General features: G+C 43.6%; 1 protein-coding gene across 1 annotated transcript in view; it reads right to left on the reverse strand.

Annotated features, from left to right (window-relative positions):
- Positions 1–23,289, reverse strand: part of FAT3 (FAT atypical cadherin 3) — a 186,078-nt gene that overhangs the window by 142,342 nt on the left and 20,447 nt on the right. The window lies entirely within an intron of this gene.

Consider the following 23,289-nt stretch of genomic DNA (forward strand, 5'->3'; position numbering starts at 1 on the left):
CATGCCAATTCCCACACTAGCAATTTTTGATGGTGGTCAGCCAAGATATTACATACTTTCTAGTCTGTCTGTGCTGACCATTGACAGCAATGGCTCTGCTGGTTAACTGCTCAATGGGTTATTTTTGTCTAAATGTCTCCTTTTTTCTCCTTACAAAACGAAGTCCCATCTCCCAGTCCTCAAAGAAAGCAAAATTGTTCTGGAAATCTTATCCCCTGACATTGTTCACCCCCTGCAATTAGAAACCTAGATTTAGAGTAAACACTGAAGTGGTCTTGGAATCAGCAGCAGGAGCACAGCATTTTTTAGGAAGGAGGCAAGCTGTTTTTTCCCCCCGGCCTGTTTTTAACCACACTTTTTAAAACTGAAACCATGGAAAGTGCTGGGCTGACAGCTGTGGAGACTCAAACCCTCTCTTTACAGACAACAACTGTTATGGCAGCACACATCGGCAATGAAAGATTGCCCACATCATCCAATCACTTATCTGGGGAGAGGGACCTGCTCTGGGAGTGTATCAACCTTGGGCATCTCTCTTCAGAGACTGTCAACCTGGGTGCCAATTAATACCGGTTGGGATTGCAGTGTCGTGATGTTCACACTTGTCTGCTGAGAACTGGACTGAGACCATCATTGTATTTCTCACAAGCCACTAAACCACCATCTGTCAGTCACTACTGGAGCAACCAGCAATCTAGAGGTGAAAGTAGGGTGACCAGACAGCAAGTGTGAAAAATCGGGATGGGGGTGGAGGGTAATAGGAGTCTATATAAGAAAAAGACCCAAAAATCGGGACTGTCCCTATAAAATCGGGACATCTGGTCACCCAAGGTGAAAGACTCATTTCGCATTGCCGATGAGTTCAACTAAACAGTTCCTCGTCACTGCTCTTTAAAAAATATTATTTATCATTTTTAAAAGGCTGCATGAGTGGTAACTGATCTGCCTCTCCCATATTGTGAAGTTAACACCTCTGGAAGTAGCAGTTGCTTCACTCAATAAACCCATGAATGCTAGATCATTTGTAAACAGAAAGCAATACCCCCAATTTATCACTAGCATAAAAAAGTAAGAAAAAATCTGCCATCGTTAAGGATGATCCCACCGTACTTCTGCTCTCTTGCTGCAGAGCAAGACAGGCAGTTGGCATGAGCACAAGTTAAAGAAATCCTATTCCAGGAGTTCTGCTGATTGTAGAGATAAAATAATCCATAATACCGGCAGTACAGCAAGGATGTAGCATACCAAAACAAAATGAGTCATGCTAATTTTAACACCAATCAAAATACAATGCAATGCTGTTTATTATTTCTATAACGTCCCTAATACACAGAAAATGCCAGAGTGAGAGGGAAAATACTGATGTTTGCATAATGAAATACGACACTATTATCAGGGAATGATACGTCTTCCAAACTTCCGGAGGAACACTGCGAACAATGGAGAATACAAATAAAAACATTAGAGGTGGGGCTGGTAACACAGCCCTGTTAAGATCACCTGATACTTCTATTATTAGATCCTGTTTTCAGTGCTTATGACTTTGCCAAACTTTAATTGTTTGGGCTGAAGTTTTCCATGCCAGGTGTCTGCCTCAAATTGGAGTGATTGTTGTTGCTTTATTTATTTATTTATTTTGGGTAGATTTCAGCCAAAATGGTCCAGCATTTTCTGAGAACAAGGCGAGGGATAAATACATTGTTTTGCCCATGTTAAAAAATCATGGGGACCTTTTCTGAGCGAAGCTCTTGTGCCCCAAGCTTTGGAGCGGGGATGTGACATTTGGCAGAGGGGTAGCCTTTGCGTCAGGGATGGGCCTTTTGCTGGCTCCATGAAAATCTGCCCAAATTTCGCCAAGTTTATTAGTCTCTGAAAATCAAAGCTCGCACATGCTCAGTAGAGACTTAGATTTTAGCAGGTAAATACCCAGAAGGATCCACGCACACTGGGCACGTTCAAGCTTGGGGCTGAGCGTGACCTTCCCAGTAACAGCAGCAGACTGTGACGGGGGTCAAGGCACCTGAACTGAACGCAAATCTCTCCTCTGCTCGCAATGCCCCCGATGCCTGGGCAACCTTATTTTGCCTCCCTTGTGCATATGTATTACTATGTAGTCTTTAATTGCATGATCATATGCTATTTTCCCATGGGATCCCTGCCCCATTCATCACACAGGATAGGCCTTCTCTGAAGATGGATCAGGGCTGTGTAATGAAGAAGACCCTGGCTCATTTGTTGCAGAAGTTGGAAGGTCTGTAGTGAGTGAGGCAGGGGATTGCAGGAGGAGGAGAAAAAACATGGTGAAAGCAGTTGAATGCTGCTCTGGAGAACTGGATTCTATCTCTGCTTCTGCCACAAGGTTCCCGTGTGATGCTCGGAAAGTCACTTAATCCAAACTTTTTATAAATGGTAATGAATTGTGTGCACCTCATTTTCTGGGTGACTGACTAGAGATCCTGGGGACTGATCTGCAGAAGCACTGAGCCACTGAAGTCAATAGGAGCTATGCTTTGAACATGTTAAGCGCTATATCATCAGGCCCTATGCATTTCACATCAGGCACCCAAAATTAGTGGATACTTTTGACTTTAATCTCTCTGTGCCTCAGCTCCTCTCTGCAAAATGGGGATGATAATATTGTAAAAATAAATTCATTAATATTTGTGAAGAACTCAGGTTATATAATGATAAGCCCCTACAGACAGGCCACAAGGAAATTAGTGAGTCTGTCTTCAGACCAGGCTTTGTGTACAGGGCCGGCTCTAGGCACCAGCAAACCAAGCACGTGCATGGGGCGGCACAATTTGAGGGGTGGCATTCTGGACACTTCGGAGCGTTTTTGGTTTTTTTGCTTTGGCAGTTGTGCTCCAGGAGGGTTTTTTTTTGTTTTGTTTTTTTGCTTGGGTGGCAAAAAACCTAGAGCCGGCCCTGTTTGAGTAGCATGCAGTAAACAAGGCATGGGGCCACACACTGAACAATAAGGAGAGAACAAAATACTGAATAGCTGCTTGTTATGGGAGCACCATCCAGTCTGCACTGAATGAGGCAGGGGTCCTGAGGAAAAAATAATGTGAGATCACATAATCTAAGGTATCATAATGCACACGCACAAGAGGGCGGAATGCTGGCATTTTCTAACTTTTCAGAGCTTGGCTTTGCAACCTGCTAATGTTCTTTTAATCTAGTTTTTTTGTGCACAGAGATAGATCTAGATACAGATGAAGATGCCCTTTTACCAGACAACAGTGATTCTGGGGCCAATTCTGTTTTGGAGTTGATACAGGATCCAAGTTTTTCTCTCACTCCCTTTTCGCTTTTTTAAAAAAATAAAAAATAAAAAAGTGAATTTTCTAGTTTCTTAATTTACAAACTAGCTTCTCCTATTAGGAAGGCATTGGTACGGGCTATACAGTTAAAAGCATATTGTGATTGCTTCTCAAAGGTGAATTAAAATCCTTTGTTTTACACTTTACTGACTGAATTCAGTCTCCAAACTTGGAACAAAAAATCTTTCAAAGTAAAAGTGAATTTTCTATGGATTTTTGGCAGTAAAATATTCTGTAACTCTGTACAGAAAACCTTTTAGAATACTCCCTTTCTGAATTCTGGAATTCTTTTCCAGAGATTTTTTTTAAAGTCCATCTAATATAAGAGACAGATGAACCATGGGGCTTCAAATTTTACTCATGTGGAGCAAGTTGTAGAACTGGGATCCATCTCATTTCTAGAATACCTTGGACACTGTCTACATAGTGGGACATATAATAAATAAATTTAAAAGTTATTTCTAAAATTTGTGAAACCAAATCTATTCAGCTGACAGATATGACAAATTACGAGGAACCACCCTAAGCCCACTACTAAGTCAAGTGGATGCTCAAGAATCTATTTATATAGCACCTGTGATTGAGAAGAAACCCCCCATTATACTCAAGAAAATATTGAAAACATAAATTAACGATGAGTTCTAAGAATTCCTAACACTCATCATTACGAAAATGTTGATAAAATAAATTGAGTGTAATCCGAGTCTTCTACACCACCATGGGGCTATAAATATATTACCGTAATTTTTGTAAAACCAATTTCTGGAACATCCACGGAATGACAAATATATTAAATGATTCAAATATACGTCCATAACAATGGAAGACAGTAATGGTTACAACTAGTAGGGTTAATTAAATAACAGAAATTAATACATTAACAACATTCAAAGCAACCAAAATTATAAAGTTTTACTTTAATCCTAAAGTTTGTCAATTCTGCTCTAAAATTGTACACCCTGGAGGAGAAAGCTTTACATTTAAGCTTCTTCTGGGTGACATAAGCTTTTCAAATTGCCAGGCTCCAGCTTCACATGAAAAGCTCTGAGCGCCAGACAGAGGAAGCTGAAGTGTTAGTTAAAGCTTTATCTCTCAGGCATGTAAATTTAAAAAAATCCAAAACCCAACAACCAGAGATCGGATTGAACTGCTATTCCAGTCCCTGGATAGCCCTTTTCTCCACTCCATTGGCCTATCTCCAGCCCTGGATTGTCAGATCCCACATTTAAAACAGATTAAAATAAAAGAGAAAAAACAAAATGACTTTCAAAATCACCTCCCCCCAACCTCCTTTTCCCTCCCCCACCCCCCGCAACTTTGCAAGTTTAAACTTTCTCATCCATATTCCCACACACCACAAATTCTGAATAGCATGGAAACAAGAAGATATCTCAACAATCACCCAACACAACACCAATCTCCAAGCACTAGCTCATTTACATCAGGACAGTCCAACACACCAATATGTTACACTGACCACTCTAATGTACTCACTTTCAAGTCAACATTACTACAATCCTCAGAGCAAACATCAAATAGTTAAAAACCACCCTGCAAGGTAGTGAGGCGATCCCCTCACAAACCCCAGAAAAATCATCTGCAATTTTCTTGGAAACATTGAAATCTCTTGAAGTTCTCCGCAATTTTACAATGGCCTTAGGGGTTATTAATCAAGGCAGTGCTGAGATATACTAGTTCATAGGAAAATTTAATTTATCCATGCTTATCTGAAAATTCCCTTTCTTCGAGTAACAAGGTCCATAGCTTGGTTACCAATGGATACATCAGCCAGCTTACAGTTCTGGAGCAGAACCAGACCTGTCAGTCACTGGCAGCAAAAGAATGCCCTGCTTCCTGGAATAGCATAATTCAAATCTACTTTCCTAAATTACAGACTGTGTTCCTCAATATACACTGAAGGAAGAAATTCTTCTGCAGATTATGGTAAATCCCAAGTAATGACACCAAACTCAAAACCCTGGATATCAATCGCCACTGCTATTGTGGATGATCCATTTTGTCTCCAGGAAGAGCCAGATCTGTTCACCTTATTACTCAATGAAAGGAAATTTTCAGGTAAGCATGGATACATTTTCCTATTCTTCATTATGCTAAGGTCCACCTACACATTACAATGGGATTTTCATAGTAATGCGCCTCCAGAGTGGGAAGCAGATTCATCCTTCAATTACGGACATCCAAAAAAAGGTAGATTTTATATAAGTAGCTCCTCTGTCTTCCTGCCAACAGAAAGAAAATGGCATCTGCTAACACTGGATGACCAATATACAGAATTTGGTGAACTAATGGCTATCTAGCAGACCTCAGTACAGGAGACATGCCTACTCTGACCTGAGAATGCTGGTGCCCCTAAGCACTGGACTTGCTGCTTAACTGAAGGAGGACTATTTCCTGAATTTGCTTAGGAAATGAATTCTATGGCCATTGTAAGAATGACTGATCTGAATTAAAATTACAATAATGGGTCTCATTAGAGAAAGCTCCCCAATGCAAATAAAAAAAACTCACCTGACTGGAAATCATAGCCAATAGGAAGCCTACATTAGGAAGGGTAGTACATAACGACACACCCTGCAGAGGTTCACTCTGCGGAGTGCTGTAAATAGTAGAGGCTCTGAGGTTGTGCTTTATGGCCTCGTGCAGCTAGGATAAGGTTGGTACCGTAAGGAAGTATAATATATTGGGATTTGTACAAAACTTTTCTTAAACATCCACAATACAGTACTTCCAGAGGAATTCAAGACTCTTTCACTGGTTTAACTTGGTAGTTAAACTATGGATTAGTTGACTTCTCTTTTGGGGTCCAGGAGATAAATAACAAACTTCATTCAAGTGTTCATTTTAAACATGTCTGTTCCTGGATAGAGGATTAATCTTGCAACAGCAGACCTCTTCTGTGAGACAGACATCCAAAGATCCAATGTTAGGTTAATCAAGGCAGAAAGCCATAGCCTCTTCAGCCAGAAAGGGATAAACAGTCACTCCATCTCTCTTGGTTCCTATTTTTGGGAGTAGTGGAAAAGGTGGAAACACATATAACAAGGACCTTGGATAGCTTTGTAAGATGTCCCCACATCCTGGATCGTGACACAGAAACAGACTACAGGGCACTTTATTTTCTGTTTCGAGGTGCAAAGAAGTTGACCACCAGCCCCTCTGCCAATCTGACTTCTGCCATGAGGGACATGGTGTTCATTTCCCCTTTTGTGGGCAGTGCACACAGGAAACTTTGCTCCGCCCAGGAGAGGAGAATTTCTCTCTGGTGTAGGGCTGCTTATGTTCTTCCCAGTTATTATGAAAACACTATCAGACTATGATAAAGGGTTAATGTGGCTCAGAAAGGGCTAAACAACCTGATAGGCCACAGCTGTGGGAAAGTTAGGCTTGACAGGAAAGACCTGATTGAGAATGGATCCCAGCTGGACAGGAGCTGACAGGGCTGGTATAAAGTTAGGAAGTTTGCAGCAGGAAGGGGGCTGTAATGTGGAAGTCAGCAGTTACTCTCTGGGCTTGAGAGGGAAAGGAGGAAACCCAGGGAGAAAGTAGAAGCCCTGGGATCCTATCCTTGAAGAAGAGGGTTCACACAGAAGGGTGGTGGAGTGGAAGCCTGAGAGGTGGAAAGGAAAAAGCTCAGGGAAATGGCAGCAAGTTTTGGGACTGTGCAGACCTTGGCCTCTGATTCAAGAGCCCCTGAGCTGGAACCTGGAGTAGAAGGCAGGCCTGGGTTCCCCCACCAGCCACTAGGGACTCCACTCTGATGTGAACTGGATGACTGTTGGGAATGATACCTGGCCAGCCAGTCCAGGGAGCACCCCAAGTCACAAAGAGGAGGCACTGCAACTCCTGGAGCATGAGAGGGGCCGCAGCACAAATAAAAGATCAAAAGGGGCGTCAAACCAGATGGAGCTATTCCCCAGACACAGCCACAAGCAGACACCCCACTGTGACATAGACACACTGACCGTTGCGACCAGATCAGGTCTGTTTTCCATAAGAGGTGTTCGAAGACCTCATTGAGTCACTGACTTCCAGCTGGTGGGTGCTGTGCTCTCTCTTTCTGGAAACGGTTCCCTGGACAGAATCGGATAGATCCCACCATAAAAAGAAATCTCCCAATTGTGGGAGTGAAGAATATACAACTGGAACTAGCTTTCTGCTGATCAATGATATAGGGCAAGATGCATAGGGGACATCCAGAATTACTGGATAGGTATCACATGAATTGTGGATTACGGAAGCATGCCTGTGCATGAGAGCAGAATTTCCAATAAGCTCCAGTAAGAAGTGGATTCTTGTTTCTGTGACACCACTTGTTTTTCTTATGATCATCTTCATCTTTTATTAATATTCTTGAGGTGAGACCTTGTACCTGATAGTATTCATCCTCAGCCCAGACCTTTAATAGACTTCCCTGGCACAATGTGTCTGTGTTTGTACAGAATCCAAGGAACCATATCAAACTGTGTGTTTGCTTCAGCTTTCTCTCTGTGTAAGGCCTAGATCAGAAAACACTGTCCAGGAAAAGATAGATGCATTTCCTTCTCTTGTAAAGCCAATATTATGTGCTAACAGGATCCTGGAGAGAGACCCTGGAACAAAATGGTAATGATCAAAGTTTGAAAACGAAAAAGGACTCGAAAACATTAGGATTGTCTGAGGATCGTAAGATGGCCATGCTTTGAAGACAAGCCTCTAATAGATTCATAGGTTCCTAGATTCCAAGGCCAGAATGGACCATTGTGATCATCTAGTCTGACCTCCTGTATAATACGGGCCATAGAACTTCCCCAAAATAATTCCTACAGCATATCTTTTAGAAAAACATCCAATCTTGGGTTTAAATTTGCCCTTATTACAATTAGGAACTTATTTAGATGTTTCAGGCGGGGTCCTGCTCTGCTTGTCCTTGATTTTCTGAGACTAGAAATAGGAGGGTAAGTGGGTTGCAATGGTCCCATTTGTAGATGATGGATGATTTCTTTCATATTGTGGCTTTTCTATGGGTTGCTTTCTATGTCCCAAATCTGTTCCTGAAATTTGTGCACAGTTCTATAGGGTACCCACTTTGGGCAATGTTCAGTGACCTCATTTGATCAAAGCCATGGATAGTCCTTTTACTCCCAAATTGAGAGAACTTTAAACCAACCAGGGTCTAACTTCAGACATGGCTGGTTGAGCTGCATATAGCTCTGAGGCAATAAAGGACAGTTACTGACCCAGCATTGGTTCTAGCTACCACTTGCAAAGAGTACTTCATGGACTACTTCAACTTGCCACATGACTTGTATTCCTTTTTGTAATGTCTGGCAGGAGTCAGAATCATAAGTCAACTTTTCTGATGACTCTTAATAGCCTCATCTTTCCATGAAGTTCCCACTGTATTTTTAATAGCTGGCAACAGCTTTGTCTGAGCATCTCATCCCAAGGACTAAAGCACCATACATTTGCATGGAACAGATCTGAATCCCCACTTCTTCTTCTTCCTCCTCCAAGGAGAAGCCCTTAGGCCATGTGATTTTTAGGTTAGGAGGGACCACAAACATACTATTCATAGAATCACAGAACTGGAAGGGACCTCGAGAGGTTGTCTAATCCAGTCCCCTGCACTCAAGGCAGGACTAAGTATTATCTATACCATCCCTGACAGGTATTTGTCCAACCTGCTCTTAAAAATTCCTAATGATGGAGATTCCACAACCTCCCTAGGCAATTTATTCCAGGGCTTAACCACTCTGATAGTTAGGAAGTTTTTCCTAATGTCCAACTAAACCACCCTTGCTGCAATTTAAGCCCATTGCTTCTTGTCCTATCCTCAGAGGTTAAGAACAACACATTTTCTCCCTGCTCCTTGTAACAACCTTTTATGTACTTGAAAACTGTTATGTCCCCTCTAGGTCTTTTCTTTTCCAGATTAAACAAATCCAATTTTTTCAATCTTCCCTCATAGGTCATGTTTTCTAAACCTTTAATTATTTTTGTTGCTCTTCTCTGGACTTTCTCCAATTTGTCCACGTCTTTCATGAAATGTGATGCCCAGAATGGGACACAATACTCCAGTTGGGGCCTAATCAGCATGGAATAGAGCAAAAGAATTACTTCTCGTGTCTTGCTTACAATACTCCTTACAATATTCACTATGTTAGTACTGCTTGTGAAATCCTGTGGAGAAACTCATGGTGTCACATGACTTGTTCGCATTTGTTTTTTCAGTTTGCTGCAACCTCAGAGTTTCCATACTCAAAGGAGGGAGCTGAGAGGATGCCTGCCTGGACATGGCTGCCTATGAAGGGTCCATATGGCGAGGAGCCCATTGCTTCAGGTAAAAATCTCCCTCTGTTAGAAATGCCGACTCCCTGAGCCCAAGAAAAATAGCCGCATGTATCTTTGTAGCAATACTAGGTTCAGTTTTGATTGGTGCACACCGAGGAACCTTGTGGCCTTATAAAATGGAGACTGGCTCTTCCAGATATGGGTTGCTGTCCCTCTCGGCACTCCATAGCCAGCTGCTGGGAAGAAGGTAGCTACAGCCGTCTCAGGCCATTCCAGATTTCCTAACTGAACCTATTTGAACCTGTAACTCTCATTTGGAGTTCCCTAAAGAGGAAGAGTTCCCCTTGTGGAGGTGTGTGTACACCTGCCTAGAGAGATCAAAGCATCTATGGACTGGTCCTTTGTGCATTGATCTGTCATGTTTACCCTACAAGGGTGATCAGGGGAATGCAGCACTAATGACTATCCCCCAGGCTGCACTCCATGGAGTGAGCAGAGGAACCAGGTGCTGGATTATCTGTCCCACTGCACTCAGTGAGGGTGACCGGGGAAACAGCGGTGATTCTATTATTTATTTATTTCCCCCTTGAGAGTTTGTCCCCATAATCCTACTTTGGAAGGCAGAATCAAACTGGGCTCTGAGACAGCTCTGAAAATACTTCAAGTGGCTGGCATCTCCCTGTCCTCAGAGAGGCTTGGGCTTCTCTCCTCTCCCCCACATAGAATCGTAGGACTGGAAGGAACCTCGAGAGGCATGGGTCCCTTCTGACTCTCTCTGAAGGAAGGTTCAGCCTGGGTCTCAAGGATGGGCTTCCCAGAAGCTCTACCCCTCTCTAGTGCATGGGATCCACATGGGTCAGATGGGTCTGCGTTTGCCATTGTGGTCTCAGCCTGGGATATCAGCACGGATCCCACATGGGGAGAGGGGCTGTGTCACAGGGTCGGTGCAGGCTCTCCCACTTTTGTGCCTGCACCCTGTGTTTAGGCTGGTATAATAAAGAGTCTTCCATGCCTTCCTTTTGCTGGATCACCCAAGGGTCTTTATTTACAGTGTTCGTGCAGTTCCCCGGTCCCCCAACAGCTAGCGCCCCACAGACCCTCCCCAGAGTCTCCTGCCTTTGAGGCTTCCCTCTTTGGTAAGGAGACAGCAATACTACCCTCCTGTCTCCTCCCAGTCTAGCCTCCCTCTCTGAGGTTTCTTCAGGTTTTTATAGCCCTCCGGTGCCTCAGCCCAGCTGTCAGCACTCAGCTCAGCATGTTCCTCTGAGCCAGCCCTGATTAGGGCTTGCAGCTGGGGTCCCTGCTGAATACCTGTGTCTCTACCCTGGCCTCCTGGCCACAGAGCAGACTGCAGCCAGCGTTTTCGCAGGGCTTTATAGGGGGTTTTACCCCTGCTGCGTTTAGTGCCCTCCATCTGCAACCCAGGGGAAAGTGGAGGGGAGGAAGCAGCTGAGTTCCACAGTCAGAGGCAAGGTTGCTGGCATGGCCTAGAGGGTCTCAGGTGCAATCATCTTCAGGAAGAGGGGGGCTGATTACTCTGGAGCCAGTTATTTTCCAATCCTTCCTAGCTCCTTTCCTGCCAGGGATGGGGGAGCTGAGGTGACCCCACCCAGACTGGGCTGTGAAGGAAACTGCATTCTACAGGGGTGGAAGCAGAAGGCACAATCCTTTCCTTCGGCATCTCTGGCTTTCTGGGCCCAGCTCGCTCCCTGAAGCCTACAGGGGCACCAGTTGCTACCAACACCTCAGACAAGGAAGCAGAGCTGCAGAGATTGTCTCCCCGAAACCAAATGAAGCCACAGGATAGGGCTGGACATTAGCTAGTCAGTACTCAACGGAACTGTTAGCCTAAAAAAATTGAAGTAAAGTTTGGAATTTCCCTCTGCAGCAAGGAGGTCTGGCTGAGCTGCCAGCCACTGTGGAGGCAGAAAAATATGGAAGTGAGTTCAAGAGGCAGGGCATTCCCCTCCTGCCACTGCCTGCCTGGTGTGGTTCTGCCTCCAAGTTGCAAGAACACTGAAGTATCCATTGGATCTGATCTTTGGATGTTAGCATGAAGAAGAAAGATAAAGATTCTGAAGGCAGAAGCATTTCAAGAAAAAGACAAAGACAGCGAAATACAGCATGTACCTGCACTCCAGAGAAAGACAGGAATAGTGGCTACATTGTTCCAGAGGTTTCATTTAAAACAATACCCAGAATCCTTAGTGGCAATAGCATAAACACAGTCAAATTGCTCTTCTGAGTTAGTGTGTGTGGAAGGTATGGTTATTGTGTGATCTCAGTGAAAAATAAACAGTGTTTTAGGGAACTCTAGGACAATAATTTTTGTAAAATGTGTGATTTACTATACTAAATTTAGGGCTTATTGATACAAAAATCAACACACAATAGATCTAAGAGATCTTGGAAGTAAAACAGACATGAGGTGGGCAGCTGTTTAGTTCATTTAATCTAATGCAAATTTCTGAAAAACACAAATGACTCCAACACTTAATGTAGAAAAGACTGCCAGTTATAGCAATGGGACTCATCCCTGTTTCTCTCCCATTGGAGAACTGTTAATCTGGTACTCTTATGTTTTCAATCATGAAAATTAATCACTCACTTTGGCCAGATATGATAAATGAGTAATTTACAATTCAGTTTTAACAACAGTCTGTTAAAGACACAAACACTTTAGGTAGCTGATTAGGAAAGCCACTGATTTCAGGCCACATCCAAGCTGGAAAATGAGCACAACAATTTAATATTCAAAACTAAAGATTAAATTGTCAGATAGTTTCAAGGCCCTAACAACAAGTATTGCTAACAAGAAGTTTAAGAACATTTACTAAGAAAAAAGCTTTTGTTATTGAAAAAAATGAAAATAGTTATTGGCTTTGAAATAAACATTTTCAATCCAAATATTACAGAACTGTATTAAGAAAAGTCTTGATGTTTTCGAATCAAGACTGGATACCTTTCTGGAAGATATGCTTTAGTTGAAAACAAGTTATTGGGCTCAGTACCGGAGTAATTTGACCTATGCTATACAGGAAGTCAGAGTAGGACATGTCCAGAGTGAGCAGGACATGACCACTCAAAGCAGCACCAGATCCTGCCATAACAACAGATTCAAAACCGATGATCAACACCCCACCTTTCAAGATCAACAGGGCCTATACGCCTATCACAACATGTGGTATATCTCATCCAGTGCATCAAACAAGACAATCACTACACTCTTGAATGAACTCAAAAAGAAAAATGATAGAAGATAAAAACATCACATCACTGATGGACAAACACTTCTCACAAAATGATCACTCTATATCTGACACCTCAGTCCTTGTTCTCAAAGGAAAGTTGCACACCTCCAAAAGACAAGCCTGGGAGTAGGGTTGCCAACCCTCCAGGATTCTCCTGGAGACTCCAGGAATTAAAGATTAATCTCTAATTAAAGATTATGTCATGTGATGAAACCTCCAAGAATATGTCCAACCAAAATTGGCGACCCTAGTGGTGCTTAAGTTCGTAACTTTGCTAGACAAAAATCATGATTCTATAGAGCAGTGGTTGTCTCTATAGAATCATGCAGCCCAATTAGCATACAGCTGCAGCCCAGCTGTGGGCTAAAGAAAATTTCAAAATTTGCCGCTCTGGTCTGGCAGAGGGCGGGGCTGGCTGAGAGGGAGACAGTGTCTGGCAGCCTGCTGGAGCACTCCTGCCAGCAGGGAGCTGGTGAGTGCCGCAGGGGGGCAGGGTGCGGGAGAGTGGGTCTTTGGGCAGGTTTGTGGGGAGAGGAAGCAATCTGGGCAGTGAGAAGGTGGGGGGCGCTGGGAACTAGGTGGCCCTGCGCTGCAGGATGCGGCTGCCTGGCCTAACACCCTGCTCCTGGCCCCGCTCTGTGGAGGGGTCTCTAGGCATAAGGGACTGGGGGGAGGAGGGGATGAGACATTGTGGTGGGCCACATAGGCGGCCCACAGTGATAAATAGGTTGAGAACCACCGCTATAGAGACACTGGTTTTCTGTCTCACTACCACAATCAGTAGCCCACTAACCATCCTTTGTCCTGTGACTGCAGAAGTGTTAATTGCCCACTTGATCTTCAATGGTCTCTTGCAACATGTGTAAACTCCTTATGCCTAGCAATCTGTTCCACCTTATATTTATCTGTGACACTCTGATTATCTTTCACAGACCTGAAGAAGAGCTCTGTGTAGCTCAAAAGCTTGTCTCCATCACCAACAGAAGTTGGTCCAAGAAAAATTATTACTACCTCACCCGCCTTGTCTCTCTCATATCCTGGGACGAATATAGCTACAACACAACTGCAAACAAAAGTTAAATACATACATTTATTTTATTGACCTAGTTGTTTGAAAGTCTAAAAAGCAAACAAGGGGAATAAATAGTGAAAAGCAAATTATATTTACATTTTAGTTGTAATAATCTAAATAGTAAAACAGGCAAAGATTTTTTGATTATATAAAATTTTTTACCGTGTCCCTTTAAAAATAAAATACAGTCCCCCATAGACACTGGTTCAGAGGTTCAATACACTTGGAGTCACTATTAATCTTTGTGTACTAACTTATATTTATGGCACTCTGGAATGGATAAGTGGAAAGCTTCAAAGAAAGAGATATTACTCCATTAACTTCTCATGACAGCACAGCAGTCTGCTACATGTCAAGAGAAAATCCCACCTATCATCTCTCATTTACTATCAAGCTGCCAATGCTCGCCCATAATGCCAGACTCCACTATCCATTTGTGGAGTTTTCAAAAATGCACCTCCAAGCTTTTTCCCAGCCTGCCCCACATGCTTGGTAGGCACTCCATGTAAACTTCCACAAAGCTAATATTCTCCTTCAAATCCCACCTCAAAACTCTTCTTTGCCATGCTGCCTGCACAAAATGTGACAGTTGTTAGGCTGCTATTGTGCCAGGACCACTGCCTATATCATGCTGACCTAGAATGTCTTGTTCTTTCCTTGTACTCCCCCATCTGTCTATATCCACCTGTTGCCTCGTCTTGTACTTAGATTGTAAATTCCTTGGGGCAGGGGCTATCTTTTTGTTCTGTGTCTGTACAGTGCCTAGCACAGTGGGGTCCTGATCCATGACTAGGGCTCGTAGGCTCTATAGTAATATAAATGAAATATAAATTAGGTGCCCAGGCTCCCTAAGCAATGCATGGGGACGGTTAGGTGCATAAGAATGCAATTCACAAATGCCAGCATGCCAAGCTGGGAGCTTCCTAAACTAGCCAATAGGAAATGCCGAGGAGAAGGATGCAGCCTAAACCCTGCCTCTCAAAGGGAGTTAGATGCCTCAATCCAATCTGGAGAGAGGCACCTCCCTGCCCTCAGGATTCACAGCTGTGAATGCTCTCCTGGAATTAGGCACCTAAGCCAGCCCAGACCGTTCTCAATGGAAAACAACAAGGAACAGGAGGAGGTGGTGCCCCTTTCATACCCTACAGGCCAGTGATTAGAGCACTAACCCAGAATGAGAGAGATCTGGGTTCAAATCATCCCTCTGCCTGCTGTGGAGCAGGAACTTCAACCCAGGTCTTCCACTTCCCAGTGGACTCTGGGCCAGAGGTGTGTGCTCCCTCGCTCTTGATGAAGCTGTTCTGTGTTGTACAAAATACTTAAATGGTCATTGGCCAGACAGAGAGTGAGACTGACTCTATAGTCCAAGGGCTAGGACGCCCACCTGGGACACAGAGCTTCCAGTCCCTGCTCTAGTGAATAAATTTACAAACTTCACAAGGCTTTTTTGAACTTTTTCATGATTTCTTATACTATTTCACTTGAAGAAATGTTCAGGTTTTACCCACCTATGTTAAGTGCAAAGGCTGTCTGCAGTCCAGTAGTTCCTTTCCTAACGTACCTAAAGGAGCATCTACTTTAGCCATTTGTGATTCTTTCTTCTCTGGGGCTGAGGAAGACTTGTGATCAAATATTGACATTGAGAGCTGTTCTTCTATATCCTTGCCTAGCTCCACTTTTGCAGATAACAGTCTCCTTCAAAACTCTTATCTCTAAACTTCAGAAAATAGAGTAGCTCCCAGCCTGACACCTCTTAAAGTCCTCATGCCCGCCTGCAGAAACATATGCATCAACTACTAAGCTCATCACATTACCATTCTCTTAGGAGACCCATCTACCCTTCATTTTCTATTCATAAAACTTACTTGATTCCAATCTTCACTATCAGCAGGAACTAAACACCTTTTTCAAAGTTTCCTTAAAATTATGATGATTGCTATTCAATTCTAATCTCTTCCCTTTCACATAGGCTAGCCCAATCTCTCCAATCACATGAGCTATTAAGAACAATTCTGCCATGAACAAAGACGTAAGATTTTAGTACCACTGTGATGGAGTGTTCACTCCACACTAATCCTGGAAGGGTTAATAGAAGCCAGAGAGGCGAATTAGCCAGAGACTGCACCTGGAGGGGAAATAGGATGCAATGAGGCTTTAATTAGGGATGAAGTTCACCTGATCAGAAACAGGCAGGGCTTCTATAAAGCCAGGAAGTTTCAGTCACAGTCCCTGATACAAGGGGGGAGAGTAGGAGCGCAGAAGGCAGACCAGGGAAGGTGCAGTAAGGGCTGAGAGAACAGCCCTGAACTGCTCCTTCGAGGGCCCCTGGATTGGAACCCAGTGTAGAGGATGGGCCCTACAAGCCACTGTGGGAGTGGCATGGGGAGTGGAGATATAGACTGCCTCAGACCATGTGGAGACAGACTCTGGTGACCCCTCCCTCCCCTGACAGGGCGGATGATGGGGAGTTGGTCGGAGGACTAAGCCACTAAGGAGAAGTGCTGCAGCTCCTTACCAGCAAGAGAGGGGCAGCAGAGCGAGACAGCAGGCTGAGCGACTGCTGGATGGGGCGTGAACAGTGGTGAGCTAATTTTCCAGGTGTACCACTCGGAGGCGCCAGAGCAGTGTAGAGAGCAGTGCCCTGTCACAACCGCTACCAACAAATTGCCCAAGCTGTACCCAATTACCTTTTGCAGTTTGTTTTATGCTTTAACTGTCTCCAGATAGGCTGTGTTCGAAATACGATTAGACTTACCAGACACTGTAAAAAAATTAATCAACAGCAGAAGTGGTACATCATGTCCTTGCTACAGTCTGCAGACATACCATTTTTTACCATGACTCCTCCAAGCTAAGTAATGTTGGTGCAGGTCAGCTCTTCCATGGGAAACTTCCCAGGACTGTACTGATGATTTAATATGTAGCACTCTTCCCTTTGATTCATAATAAACCAACGTCACTGCCTGGTGTTAGCACGTGCTGTAATGCTGAATGTGCCGTCTCTCAGATAAGACATAATACACATGTCCCGGACTCCATTTTCTTTAAACCGCTCCTGGCATTTATTGAAAGATGTGCGGTGTTTATTGTACTATCCTGGCCATATCCCAAAGTGAGTAAATATATTCTGCCCACCTAATTCCCACATTTGTTGCACCTGGATAACAGCCATTCTACCCTAAACTATAGGGTAGAACTGCAATTAACAAACAGTTGCTAAGTCTCATATCAGAAGTAGCTGCATTCTAATAGTGGATGATGCAACCTTTTGTGTAGGTCTGTTATGGATGCGCTGACATTTAAAATGAAGCTTTTAAAGTTTTATGTGTAAAAAAAAAAAAAAGTGAAAAATAAAAAGACTTCTTACTACTATACAAATTACAGGTAGAAAAGACCTATTAGGTCATTAGTCCATTCCCAGGAGAGGCCAGAATTATTACCTCTAATTCCAGTTACCTCTAGTTGTCTGTGTCCTAACTGATGCAGAGTTGTGCCACCATACTTGGGAGACTATTCCAAAACCTACAGCATCCAATCCTCAGGAAGTTTTTCCTGATATTCAGCTTATTCCCTTTCTTAATTGTATCCCATCACTTTAAAATGAATACTAGTTGAGAGGAATGATGGAAAATCCCTAAACAAAATCTACACTATTCTGGATTTTCATACTAACTGGTGGTCAATTTTACTAGTTAATTTCAGAATCAGTCTGGGCCTTGTAGCGGACAGGACCCAAAATTCCCTTCAGATGCTATTTTTGGAGAAGTTTTTATCTTCATGATTTATTCTTTTTTCTCCTTGAAAGTTCAGTTATCAGCCTTGAAAACCCTGCCTGGAAAATGAAAACCAAATTGTGTCTTTTTTGGCTCACCTATTGTGACCAGCACAAACATTCTGCAATCGGAACTCCATTAACAATTCCGTTGATGCCAGGATAAAAGCCAGTTTTCCTTTTCCATAGGTGCATTGGGTTTGCAATTCTCAACGGAAGTAACAAAACCGTATTTTCCCATTAAAGTAAGTAGATGTGGCTCTGAATACATTTAGGGACTGATTCACTGTTGCCCTGAACCGTGTGTAGTCATTTTATTTTAATTTTTATCTGAACAGCCCAGATATGGTAAGATGTATGGGCTGCTAGTAATACACATTGAGAGGCTAGAGGTAAGCAGCATTGCCCTGCCGAACCAAGTGCATGTTGTCCAGTGAACCAGATTTATTGCAATCTGCTCAGTGGAGAAATACATCAGACGTGAAATTCTGGCCCTTTGAAGTCAGTGGAATTTTTCCCATTGACTTCAGTGGGGGTAGGATTTCATCCCTAGTGCTTACTAACTTTACTTGAGTCCACGTATAGCCTTTGCCTAACCTTGGGCTCCATGCTGCACAGCATGCAATACAAGAACCTGCAGGATCCAGGCCTTTGCCTACAGGAAGGGGTACAAAAGATGTATACAACTGTCTGGATACAGCAATAAATATTAGAGCAGGTAAGGAAAAACATAACATTTTTACCCCAAGAAAAATGTGTCCCCTTTTCGTTGAAGAAAATTAGCTATTTCTTATATACAATATCAGGGATTTGTGTTTAAAATCAGCTATTCCTGCTGGCTCATTCTTCCCTCATATAGGCCTCATCTCACAAACAGTTACATGTGTGAGTGACTTTTAGCATGTGTGCAGTCTCATACTACTTACAGACATAGACGTGTAGGATCATAGACTCATAGACTTTAAGGTCAGAAGGGACCATTATGATCATCTAGTCTGACCTCCCGCATGATGCAGGCCACAAAGCCGTCCCAACCCCTTTCCCTTGACTCTGCTGTTGAAGTCCCCAAATCCTGTGGTTTAGAGACTTCAAGTAGCAGAGAATCCTCCAGCTAGCAACCCCTGCCCCATGCTGCGGAGGAGGGCGAAAAACCTCCAGGGCCTCTGCCAATCTACCCTGGAGGAAAATTCCTTCCCGACCCCAAATATGGCGATCAGTAGAACCCCGAGCATGTAGGCAAGATTCTCCAGCCAGACCCTCATTGGCCATTGATACTATTTACCAGTGATGACACGCTGTTTATTTGACTAAAATCATGTTATCCCCTTAGACCATTCCCTCCATAAACTTATCTAGCTTAATCTTAAAGCCAGACAGGTCCTTCGCCCCCACTGTTTCCCTCAGAAACGCTGTTCCAATATTTCACCCCTCTGACGGTCAGAAACCTTCGTCTAATTTCAAGCCTAAACTTCCCCACGGCCAGTTTATATCCATTCGTTCTCGTGTCCACATTAGTACTGAGCTGAAATAATTCCTTTCCCTCCCTGGTATTTATTCCTCTGATATATTTAAAGAGAGAAATCATATCCCCCCTCAGCCTTCTTTTGGTTAGGCTAAACAAACCGAGCTCCTCGAGTCTCCTTTCATACGACAGGTTTTCCATTCCTCTGATCATCCTAGTGGCCCTTCTCTGTACCCGTTCCAGTTTGAGTTCATCTTTTTTAAACATGGGAGACCAGAACTGCACATAGTACTCCAAATGAGGTCTCACCAGTGCCTTGTACAACGGAAGCAGCACCTCCTTATCCCTACTAGATATACCTCGCCTAATGCATCCCAAGACCGCATTGGCTTTTTTCACTGCAACGTCACATTGTCGACTCATAGTCATCCTGCGGTCTAGGATCAGCGGTGTTTTTTTGTTTTGGGGGGAGGGGCGGTTGGTTTAGAATCATAGAATAGAATATCAGTGTTGGAAGGGACCTCAGGAGGTCATCTAGTCCAACCCCCTGCTCAACGCAGGGCCAATCCCCAATTTTTGGCCCAGATCCCTAAATGGCCCCCTCAAGGATTGAACTCACAACCCTGGATTTAGCAGGCTAATGCTCAAACCACTGAGCTTCCCCTCCCAGGCCATATTGTCCGAAAGCCTTAAAATTCCAAGTGTCTTGGAAGAGATTTCATGTCCTGAAAGAAATGTCACTGAGTTCCCATAAAAAAGGTTCAGGAGATTATGACTATATATACTCTACAATGCACAGAGCTCAGGAACGGCCTCTTTATAAACCTGAAAAATAAAAAAGAACCACAGTCCTTTCCAGCAGGAGATGGGGAATTTTAAGAGGACAGATCTGTAAATCTTTTGATTTTTCTTAATCCCATTATTCTTGTGCACCATACTTCTATAGTGCTTTATTTATTATTATTTTTGCAAGGATCAGTGAGACTTAAGTAGTGCATAGGCACTGGACTAGCCCTCTGGATTGATCCAAAGTGATGAAAATACCCATTTACTCCCAGCCCACTGATGCCAATGGTAAAGCTTCCACTGATTTCAGTGGAGCAGGATCAAGTCCTTACTGTCTATAGTTCACTCCCATGCAATCAAGGTATATAAATTCTCAGTAGGTATCTGTCTTTGTCTGATTTCACTAAATCAGGACATTTTAACTATGGAGCAAATAATTCCATTTGGGGATATTAGCAACTAAATAAAGTGCTCAAGCATCACTCCTATAGTTTATTGAGTCACTATAAACCCTTGATGGAATTATATAGTCTCACCATTTACCTGTTTATTCTCCCTATAGCATACCAATAGGAGAAGCTGGTGATACATGAGAGACCAGAGGGAGGATAGCCAGAGAGAAAGATCAGCCCAGGTGAGTGATAATTGGATTCCAAAAGTCACAAAACGTGGCTGAAGTATAGGGAGCATCATTCCATGAAAACGTCTCCCTATTGTGAAATGAAAGTTAAGAGCAGAGCCAGTCATTTAAATGCAACACTGATTTATAGGAGGAGATTTGAGGGCCCCGGTGAGCAGCATCCCCCTTAACTTTTTAGTACTACAGTCTAATGCTATTGGTAAAATGAGTGGATCTTAGAATGATCAGCAGGAATGTCCGACTGAGACAACTTCATAATGCTATTAGCCTTTTGAAACACTGTCCTCTAGCAAATGTGATCCAGGGGACAATAAAACACTGCATGGGACAGCGTGCCTAATTTGATAATGTGGGACTGACACAAGGGAGAAGAATCAGAATTTACCTTGACTCATTTTATGGGCATCCAATTAGTTCTTAACAGGATGGAGAGAGAGAATGGTCAGGGGCAGAATTAATTGTTCTGAAACAATTTTGTGGATTTTTTAGCATGATAGATTATAGAAGCAAACTATCCAGCCGAAAATCTTCCTGACACAGGGCAAGTATCTGATGGGACAATATGCCCCAGCCAGGCCCTGGGCAGCAATCCCCATCGCTAGGTATTCGGTTCAGAGGCAGGAGGTGCTATGGCAAAGTTCTACTATCCTCCACTGGGACAGGGCACATGAAGCACCCTATGTCAGTGACGCAACAGAACTTCCTAGCAGCAGCTCTAATGGTGTCAGGGCTGGGGCTGGCCTTCAGAATCAAGGAGCTGTAACTGGCTCCCTGTTCCCCCATCCCACCTGCTGTGGCAAGCAGAGCTCTGGCACAAGAGTACCATGGCAGATCTCTGTGTCTGCAAAACTATTATTTGAATGTGTAAAATCAGAGGCCAACGTGATGTCCTCTTTCAAAAAGGGGCCTTAATCCACTGATTATTGACCTGATAGAATATTTAAATCTCATTAAGAGACTATTGAGTAAAAGGTAGGTTGTGTAATTCAGAGTGAGTTTAAGTGATCTGCAGCAAGGGAGATCTAGGTCAGATATTAGGAAAAACTTTTAAAATTTCTAACTATACGCATAGCAGCAAAGAGTCCTGTGGCACCTTATAGACTAACAGACGTATTGGAGCATGAGCTTTCGTGGGTGAATTCCCACTTCGTCGGATGCATGTCATATGGATTGTTAAGCACTGGAATAGGTTATCAAGGGAGGTTGTGGCATCCCTCTCATTGGAGGTATTTAAGAACTGGCTGGACAAACACCTGGTCTAAGTATACTTGGTCCTGTGTCAGCATGGGGGAGCGGGTGAACTAGATGACATCTTGAGATCCCTTCCAGCTCTACGTTTCTATCATTTTATGAATATTCATATTTCACTGCTCATGCATGATGAGTTCCTGTGCTAAAAACCCTTGGGAAACAGTGCTGAAATCTGCATTTTAAATCAGCCATTTAAACATCCCAAGGCAAGCCTATATTCTGGAAAGGCTAAAAGCAGAGATAAGCCCAAATCACAATGTTTGGATGTAGACTTGTGATATTGCCAAGATTAAGGATTAAGATACAGTGTTATAGTTGCCATCTCCACAACTACATGTGTTTAAACCACTCCCTTCAGAAACAAACACAAATCTTTTTGGTCACAAAACACACAAAAAAACTTGTCTTTTTTAGTCCTTTCTTCTCACCCCACCCCTCAGAAACAGACCTTTGACTTGATACTTTCACACTGAGTTAGATTGTACAGGAAATGGATGCCTGGGGATAAGAAATAAAAAGCAAATTTGATTTTATTAATTTTTAAATGTCACTCCCTTGCTCAGACTCGGCATCTCGGCCTGGAGTGAATTTGCATAGTCAAGTTATATCAAGAGGCTTATAATAGAAATGTTGAAAGACCCTTAACTATAGCAGGACTGGGTAAATGCCACTGGCGTATGCAGAGAAGACACACCATGGCTTGGCTTTGGGTATTGCATTTAATTCCACGAAGAAATGATCACACTCAGAACTCGCAACATTGTGGGGAGTTGGTGGCTTGTGATGATTTGCCCATGATCCGAGGTGCAACACACAGCTGCTGCCACCTCCCTTCCTGGCCATGCGGAAGAAAGCAACAAGGGGCAGCCTCGCAGCTAGGGGATCTTTCTTCCCCATGGGGGGAGCCCTGGCTGGAGTCATAGTGCTGTGGGCTGGCAGGGGAGGCCCCAGCACTTCCCTAAACCCCCTATCCCAGGTGGGGAAGTTGCAAGGAGAGTGTGTCTGGAGCCCAGATTCCAGGGCTTTCCATGGGGATCGAGGGTGCTGGGAGCCTATGGTGCTGAGCCCTGCCCTGGCACTTGGTTCAGCATGTCCCAGCATTTCCTTCTCTGGCTATAGCCCCACAAACCTGCCTGCATCTTGCTCTGCCCTCTGTGAGCCATGTGCCAAGCCAAGCCATGCCCTCAGGCCAGCGAGCACCCCACTGTCTTCTCCCCCCGGACAAGCACCTTACCGGAGAGGGGTTCTCTCCCTGGACACCCTCCTTTGGAAAAATTCTGGTCACATCTCTGTCCAAGACAACAGGGTATTTGGGCTGGATGGCGATGGAGGAGGGAGCACTAACACCGGTTAATACTTTTAACCCTCTGGTTTTATACTTCGGGCTACTCTTTCATCCTGAAGAAGAGCAAATTAATCCTGAAGCTTTGAATATCTC

This window comes from Trachemys scripta, chromosome 1, assembly GCF_013100865.1.
Source record: "Trachemys scripta elegans isolate TJP31775 chromosome 1, CAS_Tse_1.0, whole genome shotgun sequence".
Taxonomy (NCBI): Eukaryota; Metazoa; Chordata; order Testudines; family Emydidae; genus Trachemys; species Trachemys scripta.